We start from the raw sequence: 9561 nt of genomic DNA, 5'->3' as shown, positions 1-9561 counted from the left end.
AATTAAATCACAAAAGTAGAAAGACTTAGTTTAATAATAAAATAGTAGGCCACAAGTTACAATGAGAGGAACAATTTAATGAATGGGCATGAGTTTTCTACCGAAAAGAGCAAACTTGGTTTGCTTGAGTCATGATGGGCTTGGTTGAAAAAGAATGACTCACAAAGGGATGCAAAAGGCACTGCTACATGAAATTATTGTCCATTTGTTGAATATGAGAGGTGAATTGAATGAATGAAAATGAAAAGAGTTGGTGAATGTAATGTCTGCAAGATAAATTAATATCCTGCACATATATGAAACATTTCAAGGGAAATGATGCAGATGAAACTGATGGAAAATGTTTGGAATTGTGATTAGGAATTGATGATAATGCCCACAGTAGTCAGGGTAACCATAAATGAGAATTCTAAGAGGCATGGGAGTAAACACAAGCTAGGACATCCTAGTCTACTCTTACTCATATTTAATCTATATTGAAGCCCTGTTATTGTATTTTGTATTGATTCCATCAGTGGATGGTGAGGCTGAGCATAAAGGATGAGTTAATTGGGAATTGAGAAAAGTTTTGAATCACTATGTTGCTAATGAAAGAATAATAGTATAAAGAGACATGAATGGTTGGGCTCTTGCGTGGAAATCCCCTTGCGTGGAATGCCCCTGAAAAAATGCTACCAATCTATGGAAAAAACTTCTTCAATTCATAATTAAAGCATAAATATACTCATATGCATGGATCTCAAAGGTGCGTTCCTGGAGAGAATAAGTATGAGAGATGTAGAGTTTGGAAGAGGCTGATATTTGAATGTAGATCTTTTGAGAAAAAGATCTACTTTCTATAGAAGAAAAAGTAGCAAGGGAGATAAGAATGCATAAGTGATTAAGAGTAAAAGTAGAACATCTACAGGACAATAATTTGGCATGAAAGTATACCTTAGGTACTCCAATCATTCGTATCCCTAATCAATATGTTCACCTTAAACAGGAAGAATGGAACAAATATATGGGAGATGAGGGACACTGAACCGTTTGACAGAAATTACAGTTGAAAACACAAATTAAAGTGGAGCAGGTTAAGTAGTAAGATTTAACAGGTGATGTTCTTTGGCATATAGAAAAAAAAATCTGCGTGCCAACCACAAATTATCATAACTAAAGGCAAGGAAGCTCAGAAGATAAGGGATAATATTCACAGAGAGAAAATTATGATTGCAAAAATGTTGTGAATGAAAGTGAGGAAAGAATATGAAACTCAGGAATGGAACAAATACACGATGACCTTTAAGAGGATTAGAAGTTCTTTTGGAAACAGATAAAGAGGATAAAACAAGGAGAGGGCAAAAGGATGAATATATACAATGAATAGTAGTGATTATAGTATCTGAGAGGAGTGCAGAATTTGAGAATTAAGGAGAGAGTATTTTGAGGATTAGTATACTTATGGTGTGGAGAACAAAAGGAATCAAGATGGATTAAATGGTGAATTCAAGTTTTACTTGTAGTAAGTTGATGTGTATGAAAATTATGCTGAAGGTAAGTGTTTGGGCAAGTTTTGATTGAAAGAGCGTGGAAGCTAACATTGAATGAAATCTGTAGGGTACCACATGATTTTATACCTGGTGGGGAATGTATGGGTCATTTGCTTGCACTTCACCATTTTCTTGAAAAATGCATGGATGTGGAATGTAGGAGTAATTTTTGTCTGTTTGTTTCTTTAGAGTGGCATATGACAGGATAAAGAGAAAATGTTTTCATATAATACAGAGGGAATGAGGAGCTAATTATATTATAATGACAATGTATGAAATTAAGACAACTGTTAGATTAAGTGATAGTTTGGAATGAATTCTGGTTTGATATAAGGATGCATGCCATCATGGCTGTTCCATGTGTTTCTGGATAACTGCATGAGGGACTGATACATAAATAGATGGATTGATATATTCACCATAGACTAATACATTGTTGCATGGGATTTGGTAAATATTCAATCCGTTTTATTGGTACATTAGATTTACATACATATTTACATTCATACACATATGGATGGATTTAAATTCCATGATAAAAGATATTAAAGATATAAAGAAATACATATTAACCTGCACTGGCTCTTTACATGTGCCCTCGGATACAAAAAAAGTAATTATTTACCAATATGTCTTTTAACATTAAAAAAAATATATTTTCTTGGGGAAGTTTTTGTTTTAGCTCTTAAGGAAGTTAATTAAAGAGCAGCTTTCTCGAAAATTTTGGGGCTTTTTTGTACGTATATACAGGTAATGCTCATGATTTTGTGACATTGGAAATACTTCCCGCAGGATATTCTTGTATTTAGTTTAAATATAACCCTTAATGCACATTTTTGATGGGTGAGTATTGTATTGATGTTTCCATGAGCTGAACTCTCTCAGAAGATGAAGTCATATTGAGCTCTGGACTCCAGTATCCTGGGATTAGTACTCCTACCTTAGAATAGCAAGATTTTTAAAAGGAATAGGGCTGAGCATAATTTTATATTACATTTTTCAATTTGGAACCTCCAGCTTAACTTGTTGTCTATTTCTAAACCCTATACATCGGTATGTTCAAACTCAGAAATCAATTGGTTTCCTATCTCAACAGAAATATTTGTCTGAGGATTCCTAAATATCAAGTAAACTGTTTTTCTTGCTTTTAGTTATAAATTATTTACATGCAGCCATTGACTGAATACGCCATAGCATACAAATCAATTTCCCATTGAAATGATTCAGTATGACCAATTAAGGTGAATATAATGTTTTAAATGTAATTATTTTCAACCTTCTACACGTTGATGATTCAGCATTACTGGCTCAGTGATTAAAAGATTCACAGAGATCTTTGTTGATGTCACATTTTTATGTTGCAACTATGGAGGTGGGTTATGGTTTTGATGATCAATTGGCGTGCATGGATATTCTAAACTTTATATTCAACATTAATAATTATTGTTAACCATCCTGAAAGAGAAAAAAATGAAAATGAAAACAACAATGGGGTTTCTCTTTGGTGCAATATTTGTGATAGGATGAAGTGGAAAGTTAATTAAAGAAAAATAAAATTGTCCACTGAAGGTTGAAAATATTGGAGGGAATGAAAGTAAGGGGTAATGCGTCTAAAAGCAACTCTTTGCATTTAATAGGGTGATTGAGAGGCATTGTTGTATGGTACATAGGCGTAAATGGTGAAATAAGAATGGATATACTCTAGGCACGATGCTTGTGGAAAATATGAAAAAATTAAATAGTGTGCAAATTCTAGCAGAAACTATTAGCATATGGAGTATAGAAAAATATGAGGTGGGTCTAAGGCATAAAATGGTAGTGTATAACTTCACCCTACTTAAATAATAGTATGGTAGAGAAACTAAGGCATGTCAAGAGAGTATTTACTTTTAATAAAATTTACTTGGCATGGAGTCCTTGATGGGAGTTCATATCAAAGAAGGAAAGCTAGGGTGAGGAATGAGTGGTAATGAATGAATGTGGAATGGATGGCATAGATTTTTAGATAAGCATTCAGGAAATGCATGCACTACAGTGGTAGGATCATTTTGAGAAAATGGCCGAGAGATAGATCACCTAAAAATTAGTTAAGAGAAGAGTAAATGGTATGAGGAGAATGGCCAGACTGAAAGTAGTGGGTGGATGTGGTTGAAGAGACTCTTCAGACATTGATCATTACAGATTTACATAATACCTGTACAGTTTGGGAGTAACAACTGTTGAAGGGTGTGTACATATGTAGGTATAAGTATTTATTTGGGGGCAGAGAGAAAAAGTAAGGGGAGCTTGATAGGAGAATTTTAAACTGGGTAGAAAAATAATGTCTTTAAGATATTAGATGTAGAAAGAAGTTGAAGAATGAATGAAAAATATTAGGTATTAAGGTAAGAGTTGGTATTAAAGAGTAAATAAACTAAATGATATCAAGCAGCTAAAACAAATAGTAGCTTAAATTCTGAGCTTACAAACTTTCCAGGATTATACAGGCAAATTCTCTTCTAGTTTTCCATTAAAAAATTTAAAAAATGCAATTTTGCAGAGAGAAAATTTCGGATTTCAATCTTTTTATTTGTATTTGACTGGCCCTACTGCCAATATTGCACAGTAACATGATATCAGTTGCACCAGTACTACATACTAATTTAACAATAAGAAATTATAATTACATCTAATCAATTATGGTCGTTAACGGTGACAAACCTATTCAAATTGCAGGCTGTCTGGAATCACTTCTTTAATGGTATTTTTCTTAAAGTAACCCTAATACCTCTGATTTTATAGGTATTATAAATATATATAAATTTGCCTTAATTTTCCCAGTGTGCCATATTTTTCTTTATATTTGTAAAAACCCAATGTTAAAAGTATTGGATTGGTAAAAAATGCTAAAATTATGGGAAAACGATGAAAGGAAGAGCGTAAACAAAGAATGCCCGAATTGCTTCAAAAACCCTAATGAATGGCCTTTCATTTTCAGAATTCACAATACTCCTACATTTTAAATCGTCAACAAAATATCGAAAGGGAAGAATATATTTTCTTCTTCTTTACAACCGAATGTTTGCTCATATCGTCAATGTTTGTCACTCTCAATGCTGATACCAATGCTTCTGACTGGTTTGGCTGAGTTTAGCCATGAAGGTGTTGGCCGATTAACACATAAATGTGGAGTATAGCCCTGCATGGATCAGAAGTCTGGTCTTTGAGGCGAAATAGCGAGCATAGACCAGAGGATAATTAGAGGAGATGGGGGCTCGGAGGAGGGAAGAGAAAGTAAGTTCGACAGAGATGAAGACAAATCAGGAAGTTTTGAAATATGTCGGGCAAATATGTTGGGAGTATCAAAGAACTTTCATGCGAATATATAAACCTATTACGATAAAAATATTCGCTAAATATATAGAAGGGAAATAAAATGAGGCTATCTAAGAACTAGCAAATCTTTGAAAAACAAAACTGATACCTCTTGTAACGATTAATAACCAAGGAGATAATTTCCTAAGATATCAAAAATCTTCAATTACGATAATTTTTTAACTATACACAATTGACCATTGATGATTTATTTTTAACGATTAGCCAACAAGATCAATTTATTATTTGAACGAAGAGGGAATTAATATTTGACGGAAGACTGTTAAGTATAATTACTTGGCAAAAAATACAACTGCTCGTTATATTTTTTTACATTGTCATGCAACTCCAGGCTGTGAAAATTTCTACGTGATTATTTAATATAGTGGAAGCTAAGTCTCGATTTTCCAAGTGATAACTTCAGTGGAATAATTCCGCCACTACGCCAACTGTTCTTCCACATCACTCTCCGCAGATTAGGGTCGCTGATTAAAAGATAGCGTTTTTGAGTGATTTTGTGTATCCATCGTAAATAGCTGTTCGGGTATCGTCAAAGCACGAGGAGAAGGGAATTGACGAGGTGGTTGATGTCGCTTATGATAGTGGCTCGTAGTAAGCTCCAAAGGAGTTACTGGGTTTATAATTGGTTAATATTTATTACGCGCATCACATAGCGAAGACAGGAAACCGATGCGTGCTCGCGTGAAGTTCCACACCTCGACTCACTGCTTCCAATGGGTTTTACGTAACTTTCCGCCCGGCTTTCCGTGAAGTTCGGTGCCTCAACGATTCGAACAACCTTATAGTATTGTCCGTACTCACACCTTGTTTTTGAAAATTCCTAAGAGTATTCATAAAAAGTGCGTCATTAGATCAATCGCCTTCATTCGGAGTGTCATACCTGTAACTGCATCACGCAAGTGGAAAGTCCCTCCCCATAGACTACAACCTTGACCTTGTGCGCTCTGATGATCTCTAGGGCTACTATGGCGGGAGCATCAATGATTTCTCTGAGTCTTCTATTGCCGATCGAACGGTATTGTCGAATATATCAGTATAATTCAACTTAGAACTGTAGGATGCACATTACCGTGAATGTTAGTACTCTATCCTGCGGAGGTTTTTCGGTAAATTCTTTAAATCAAATCAGCTGAGTACTTAGTTTATTATACCGATCGAATTTTTTACGAAAAGTGAGGAAAAAATACTTTGATGGAGATCTATCACGAAGTCGTGACTGAAATTGTGCTGTCTCGAACGATACATATAGTATTATTTGAACCGTTTGGTGTGTTTCAATTCAACCATTTCAAAATTTAAAAATCACTCCCTTTGACCGGAATTCAAGGATATCCCAGTCAAGGCGAATGTTTTCTACTCTTTGAAATGGCTGAATTTTAATACACTCTAGCGGATGACTCCCTTAAAAGTTACTGTCGTGGTATCTCTCCCGCAGTTATTTGAACATTTGGTTTGCATTAGTTTTTTAAATTATTACAATAAATTATTTCATACAATTGTTTAATATAGTTTTGATTGCCCCTTCCTCTCAATTTTTAAAACCTGCCAGGGTCATAATCTTTCGGAATACTCTCTGTGAAAAATATCTTGGAAGTATATTATTATCATTATCTGAGAGAGAAAATCATGAGAAAGGAAAGGAGCTCGTACTATTGGGGAAACATGTGAGCATACCAAATAAGGGATATCGAAAGCCACAAACGAAACTATTTGAACTTTTAATAGGAAAAGGGCAAGGAAACCATAGATTACGAACGAGATGATTGGAAAGATAGACGAGAAAAGGAAATGGAAGAATGTAAATGAGTAAGGTAGAATGAAATACAAAAAGTTATATAATAAATTGAGACGGGTGACAAATAGAGCAAAAGAAGCGTATTGGCAGACGCATGGCGAGGGTAAGGAAAGTTTGCAGAGGAAGGGTGAACATTTTTGCGCTATACCGGTCGGTTAAAACACTATCAGGAAGTAAGGAGGGAAAATCTTTGTTAAAATTGAATATAAGTCAGGAAAATGTTAGTTGGGAGGTTTAGTGGGAGGAAGAGTTTTTACTGACTAATTTGTAGTATTTATGAGCAAGAATATTGACCCAAAGACTTCGTCAGATCAATGTTAGTTGCTATTCCCGAAAAAGGAAAGACAGCAATATTTTAAACCATAGAACGATAATTTCCATTTCGAACACAGCTAAAGTAGCTCTCAGGATCATCAACAAAAGGATAGAGAGCAAGGCAAATGATTACCTAAGGGATGATCAGTTGGGATTTAGGAAGGGGAGAGGCGAGCGCGATGCCATTGCAGTAATGAGATCACTAATCGAGAGGAATATAGAATAAAATCAGGACGTATCTGCCTGTTTCGTAGATATCGAAAAGGCGTTTGATGGAGTGAATTGGGAAAAAGTAATGAGTACATTGCAGAAAATATGAATAGATTGGAGGGACAGGAGGCTAATCCGCAACCTGTACATGTCTCAGATTGCTCAGGTGCGAGTGGGGAACGGGGAGTCCGGATGGGCAGTGTTAGGAAGAGGTGTAAGGCAGGGTTGCCCATTATCACCGTTGCTGTTCAACCTGTATGCAGAGGAAATGATTAAAGAGGCAATGGAAGAAGTGGCGGTAGGAATGAAAGTGGGCGGGGAATTCGTAAAATCAGTTAGGTTTGCTTATGACCAAGCTTTGGTTTGTCAGTCGATCAAGGGTTTGCAAACATTGCTGAGTGAATTGGAAATTAAGTGCGATAGATAAGGGATGAGACTCAATATTAATAAAATAAAGGTTATGCGATTTTTGAGATCGAGAAAGACTAAGTGAAACGTAAAATAGAAGGGCAAAAACTAGAGCAGGTTGTGGCTTGCGAGGCGAGCTTTAGAAATTTAGCCGTGTTCCTTGTGTGTTCATTTAAAACCTACGGAAAACCGTGGTTTACCAAAAAAATGGTATCGGCAAAATCATTCGATCGGGAAGGTGAGGGGTGAAATTGAAGTATTTCAAAAATGCAAAATAATAAATTAGGCGCAAATAATGAAACATCAAAAAGTGTACTCATAAAAATGGTTTACTTTGCAAGGACGAAACAATTCTGTTTTAGATATCGCATTACGCAAATGATTCCAGAAGGATCTATGTTTGAAGTATTTACTTCGAATTCAAGAATTTCATAATAATTGCGGAGAAGAGAAAATTAAAGCTTCAAGAATTCAGAGAAAGGAAAAAATTAATGTCAAAAGATCAGCATAACACTGTCGGATAACTCGAGGGATGGGGTCGCTTAGCACTTCATCCCAGATCTTCTCATTTTTGGAGCCAGAAAAGCTATTGCACATAGTTTTTGGGAGATGTCAAAGCATGTTTTAAGGTGATAGTACGTGGAGAGCAGTTACCGTACATTTGAGACCTAAATTGGGTGTCGTAAAGGGATATCGAGAGATATGGAGCGAGTCGCCGATCAACTGTATGTCAAAATAGCATAGGTGGATTAGGATTAGTTAGAACTAATGCTGAGGGTGGGGGGGGGTGTCCGCCTTGGATGGGGGAGTCCGAAGCTTTAGTCTTCACGCGGGCGTAACAGGGACAGCCAAGGGCATGTGAAAAGAGAGCCTTAAGAAGTTAAAAAGAGAGAGGGAATTTTTTCAAATCATTCCGTATATTTTTCATTTCTCATGAAGAGCTGTGGCAAAAAGCTGACCGAAATGGTAATATCAATAGCAGTTTATTTGATATTGACAGAAACTGTCTGAAATGTGTTACAACAATTGAATAACACGCTAAATCATACTGTGCATAGAAGAAATAACATTGTAAAAGGTAAATCAATTCAGATTACTATTTTACATTGAAGTGCATCGGGAGAAGTCAGCAGACTTTTTCACATGAAATAAATGAAGTGTGCTGCTCGGATCAAATGTCGATAAATCTCTGAAAGGAGAACCAAGAGGTGATAACGATGATGAAACGCCATGGACTGAAGTGATGCCTACGTCTTTTCACTATTGGAAAAAAGGTAAAAGCTGAAAGCAATATTCAAATAAGTTTTGCACGTCCTCCGATCAAAAGAGTAATGCAAGATGTATTCGCCGAAACTTTTGGGAAGAGACATTGATTCAACCGAAAGACAGTACGCCTGAGGATATTACGAATGCACAATCATCGGGTTCAATCAAAATGGAAACGGGTAGAATGGCACTTCATTGCAAGCACTAAGAGTTCCGGATGGTTTCATAGAAATGAGCAACTCCCATACGAGGAAACTTAATTGGACAACTCTTATTAAATTTCCCATTGTGAAAACTAAAACCACGATGCATCCATCCATCCTCGACATCTTTACGTAAGCATTTGATTCGTTTATTCATTTACTCTCGACCAACTCAACCAGCAGTAATAAATTGTCTACATATTACATCTTTCTGCTGAAATCGGATTGATCAGGACAATTTATCATGGCAAAACCACTAAACCAACACATTCACTAATAAACTAATAATTAACGCGTCGTAAATAAAATCCCAAGACGCAAATGCTCTATAGCTTCAAATCGATCATAACCAATACAGAAACCCGCGATGAATTCATTGGTCTCAGGTCCTACTTGGAGAAAAATAAATATCACTGAATAAGTACTGAAATGAATTGACCGTGAAAATACGCTTATAAAG

The sequence above is a fragment of the Hetaerina americana genome, unplaced genomic scaffold (assembly GCF_022747635.1).
Source record: "Hetaerina americana unplaced genomic scaffold, ioHetAmer1.1.p SCAF_11, whole genome shotgun sequence".
NCBI classification, from domain to species: Eukaryota; Metazoa; Arthropoda; class Insecta; order Odonata; family Calopterygidae; genus Hetaerina; species Hetaerina americana.
This window is presented reverse-complemented; position numbering follows the sequence as displayed.